General features: G+C 35.0%; 1 pseudogene; it reads left to right on the forward strand.

Moving 5' to 3' along the window:
• Positions 1 to 3,747: 3,747 nt before the first annotated feature.
• LOC116419507 lies at positions 3,748 to 4,983 on the forward strand (annotated as a pseudogene).
• Positions 4,984 to 5,192: the final 209 nt, after the last annotated feature.

Raw genomic sequence — 5,192 nt, forward strand, 5'->3', positions numbered from 1 at the left:
GTAAATTTTCCTTTTCCATCCTCCTACCTTTTAAACTGAGAACATGTTTTTTTTTTTAATTGGTAATATAATAACTTTTGTGATATCTACCTCAAGGTATTTATTTTTTCCATTTAATAATTAATTTCTCCCTCTCTGATCACTGTCTCCTTCAACTCAACAACAAAAAATAAAGGCAAAATCTTCACTGCAAATATGCATAGTCAACAAAACACATTTCCAAGAATTTTCAAAATGAATATTTCATTCTGAATTTTTAGTCTATCACCTCTCTGTCAGAAGGTGGTATCTTCTTTGGTCTTGTGGAATCATGTGTCATCGCATTGATCAAAGCTCTAAAGTTGTTTGAATTTACAATATTGTTGTATACATTGTTTCCTTAGTTCATGAAGGTCTTCCCAATTTCCTGTGTAAATATCAGTTTTATAATTATCATGGCATAATAATACATCTTTTTTGTATACCATAATATGTTTAGACATTCCCTAATAGGCACCCCATTAATAGCTAGTTTTTTTATTCCTACAAAAAGAGCAGATAGAAATATTTTTGTGCATATAAGTTGTTTTCCTCTTTCTTTGAGCTCTTCTGGAGTATAGATCTAGTGGTAGCAATATTGAGTAAACTTTTGGGCATTGTTCTTAACTGCTTTCCCAAAGGATTAGACCAATTCACAATGTACAACAGTGCATTACTGTACTTGCTTTCTTAGTCATTTTCTCTTTTGTCATCTTTGCTATTCTGATGTATGTAAGGAAAAACTTCAGAGTTGTTTTAATTTCCTTTTCTCTATTAATTTTGAACATTTGTCAAATGTTGATAGTTTCATTTTTCCTCCTTTGAAATCTGACTGTTTTATCTTTGATCTGGAGAATTTTTTTATTCTTATGTAACATAAGTTCTAAAGTCCATTGATACAGGCCTCTCTCATTATTGATGAAGATCAATACTGAGTGGAGTTGTTTAGAACAAGAGGAAAGAGTTTTCTTTCTTCAAGCTTGAAAATCTCTTCAAGTCTCTTCAATCTCTTCCAATTTCAGGTCCTTCTTGCTTATAGCTTTGAGAGAGAAGACTGATGAGTCCAGACCCATTTCAGAATGCTGAAGGAAAAGGCTCTGGAAAGAAATCGTCAGAAGAACTATCCCCAGCTTGCAACACTAGAAACTTTGAGGAATGTCTCCTTAGATGAGATCTAGGACTCCCTCTTGTGGCTGAGCTGAATCATCTCACTTCCAAAGGAGAGCACCTTTAGTATCTGGTGTATTTTCTTATATGATTTCTATTTTTGCTACTGATTTGGATAAATAGGTTTCTTTCTTAATTGCTGTGTATGTTCATTGTGGAAATGGTATTTGCTAGGGAGTTAAGCCTTAGATATAAAACTTGGGGTCTGTTAGCTTGACCTGAAAAGCAGATCCCTTAGACCAGTGGTTCTCAAACTTTTGTTTTCAGTATCTTTATCCTATTAAAAATTATTGAGGATCTCTCCAAAGCATTTTTGTTTATCTGGGTTATATTTATAGACATTTACCATATTGGAAATAAAAACTATTTTTGAATTTTTAGACTGTCTAAAAAGGTTTCAGAGATCCCTAGGATTCTCTAGACCATACTTTGAGAGCCCCTGCCTTAGACTAAATAGTATTTAAGGGAAGAGATAAATATAATTCTAGCTTGGTACCTTCTCTCTCTGAGGACAGAAGAGTGGCCAGATTTTTGATCTAAAATCCTGTGTCCTTTTCTGGCAGGAAGGAGGCTAGAGATGTCTATTCTGCTCTCTTCAAACTGCACATCTTGTTCTTGTAGGGATAGACTTTTACTATGCTTATAAATTTGAATATGGATGTGTGTATTTGTGTGTGTGTATGTGTGTGTGTGTGTGTGTGTGTGTGTATCTTGAATATGAGACCTTTATCATAGAAACAGACTTCAAAGATCTTTTCCTTAGATATCAGTTTACCCTATAATTTTACTTCCATTAGTTTTGTTTGTGCAAAGTCTTTTATTCTTAGGTGAACTTCTTCATCCTTTGTTTAATTATAAACACTTTCTCATCCATAGGTGGGAAATGTGATTACTTTCTCGCTTATATCATCTTTTATGTATGTTGTATATTCACTGAATATTTCATCATCTTGTTCCTGCTGGACCCTCTCCCTACTGGTTTGGAAACTAAGGGGATTAGGACAGCAAATGCTTAATTGAGTGAACCACGCCGATTCCCTCCTGTGACTCAATTCTGGAGCTAACTCAATTCTCTTTCTATTCAACTATAGGTCTAATCCAATATCTGTACTGTGAGAAAACTTTATTCATTTGTGAGAGTTGGAAGAAAACCTTATTGCATTGTTTGAATCTAGCCCTGCATGGCTGGGAAATTAGATCACACCTTCCTGATGCATAGGGGCCCTTAACCAAAGACCTAGGTTATGCTGACCAGAAACTTAATTATATCCGAAGATTGATTCTTGCATCTCAAACAACCCACAAGTCTTCTCTGAAAACTGGTCCGATACTGATCCATCAGTTATTGTTTCTATATTCCTTTGATTGTTTACAGACACTTGAGGAGGGGAGGGACACCTTTTTTTCTGAATTCAAAGAATTGTACCTGTTTATTCTCCCCCTTCTGATTTGGAAAATCCCTAATCTTTTCTCCAGCTAGAAATCAGATTACTTTATGTTGTATTGTTCCTTTTCAATTATTTGATCTTATTTGATTAATTGTTTTTAACATAAAAAGTCTGTCTCTCCCTGTATTCAGGGTCTAATCCTAAACTGAGCAAGGTGACTAGCCCTGATTTGTTAGGTAATTAGCATACATTACTTAATAAACTGATATGTTTGGAAAATTGAACGTTTGTTTCCTCAATCATTTCATCTTTCACCTACTACTGGACACATAGTCTAACTACTGCTACTCTAATGAATGTTCTTTATATGCATACTACACAGCTGAATATATAGTCTTCCTCAGATGCCTCCTGGAATAGGCTTGATTGGACATGTGACAATGAGGTTTTTATCTGTTTCTAACTTTTGACTTTAGCTGCAATCCTTGGCTAAAAGTATTCCTCCTGAGAAGAATATGATCTGTCAAGCTTTTTTATTTCAAAAGCCAGGGATTTAAAAAAAATCTTTTTTTAAATGAAGGAGCCACTCTTATCTTATCCCTAGGTCTGATCACTTCAAATATTTAAATATTCTGATGGACCTGTGATTTCATTGAGTTGGAAATTCCCTTGCAGAGATCATAGCCCATGCATGCCTGCCCAAGTTGCAAGATTGTTGTTTGTGTTCTTATATAAGTTTTGCCACAGGGTTCCACCTTGACTATAACTATCTGTTATCTCACTTTTTTGAGAAATGGCTAATCCATCATTTCTTTCTATCATACATTTCCATGATAACATCTCTTATTCTTGTTCTTTAAAGATTCTCATTGATTATCTGTTGAAGCTTGCTCATACTTACCGTGCTTCTCTCTATTACTCTTTGTGTGATATACATTTTTAATTCTTCAAAGACTATTACATTCCATGTCTCACTGTCATACAATATTAATAGAATGTTTCCATAGCAAGCTTGGGGTAATTTAGGGAACTTTGCAATTTCCCTAAAGCAATCTAGTCCATTTCCTGCACTGCCATCTATTCCTTCTGCTAGACTCTGAGCTTAGCTTATTGTAATTCTGTATTTTTTGTCCTACATATACCTACTGCCTTAGGACTAAGAGAAGTAACTCCCTTTTTTAGGAGCTGCTGAACCAAAAACTGTTACTATTAGCCTTCTTGAATCATGATTTCCCTAACAATAAGTATATTTTAATTTTGTGTATAGCTAATGCCTACAAAGATTTTGTAGAGGTTGGGCTCCTGGCAGCCTCACTGTGAAGGTGATGAGGGTGAGTGAGTTTGACTCATCAGATGAAAAGCCAGTTGAAAACGAACAGAATCCATTTTAGGTACCATAACAACCTTTGCCCCTTGTGAAATGTTCTCAGTTTTTAGATTTATGTTTTCTTCTAGGTTGTAGATGTAAAGATGTTAGGAGAAATTTCTAAAAGGACATGGTAAAACTAAAAAACTATAGTAAACAATTTTTTTGTGTATATATTTTTGTGCTTTGAAACAGAAGAGAGCTTTCAAAATATCAGGTACTGTAAAGTCTGGGCTAGCTCCCTAGGAGCCTCCCTGAGGAGGCCTCAGGAACAGCCCGAGTCAGGATAAATAAAAGTCCTTGGTCTTCAGGGGAAGAGACAAACTGCCACAAACTCACCACCAACCTGGTCTTCAGGGGGAAAAGTGAAGGAGACAGACAAACTGCCACAAGCTTGCCACCAATCTCCCTTCTCCTGGTCCTGCTGCAAAGTGAAGTTCTCTGGCCTCTCTCACCCCACCCCTTAATCCTTACCTACAATTATCTGTATACACCAAACATTGAGCCAGCATGGAACAATGAGAAGGGCCATTTTTCCAAACATATGCTAATAGAATCATTGTCCACAGGTAATTAGTCTTAAGTGCTCGCTTGTCTGATTCAAGACACCTTTTAACAGTTTCAGCCCTTTACAAGGTACCAAACCTTTTAGACATCTATCAACAACACTGAATCATCATTCATTGCCATTTATCGCAGATAGGCATACCTCTGCCACAGAACTATGCTACAGAATCCTGCAGGAGCTTGTAGTCTATCTTTAAACTAACCAGAAAAACTGAATACATTATAATGGAGGGCTTGGATGATCTTGTTTTTTTTTTTTTTTTTTTTTTTTTTTTTTTTTTTTTTTTTTTTTTTTTTTTTTTGTGTCTCCTACTATATCTGTCTGATATAGTATCACCACAGCAGGCAATTGACATCCTTCCAAATTTAATAGGATATGGAGCCATACAGACCATAAAGCAATATAATTATCTCCATGATTTTCAATATAAACTGACTGCAATCTGTCAACAAGCAACTCAACATCAAGATTTGTAGATAAAGAACAGTATCAATTTACTACACATAAATAAGATCCTTTCTGAAATTTTATATAATCATCAGAAACTGTTACTAACTAGTATAACTAATTCAAATGAAAACCTACCTATATGTGTTTGTGTGTGTGTGTGTGTGTGTGTGTATAAAGGGTTTTTTTTTTTTTTTTTTTTTTTAGTAGTTTTCATTGTGTATTCTTATTTGGGGAT

The sequence above is a fragment of the Sarcophilus harrisii genome, chromosome 5 (assembly GCF_902635505.1).
Source record: "Sarcophilus harrisii chromosome 5, mSarHar1.11, whole genome shotgun sequence".
Classification (NCBI taxonomy): Eukaryota; Metazoa; Chordata; class Mammalia; order Dasyuromorphia; family Dasyuridae; genus Sarcophilus; species Sarcophilus harrisii.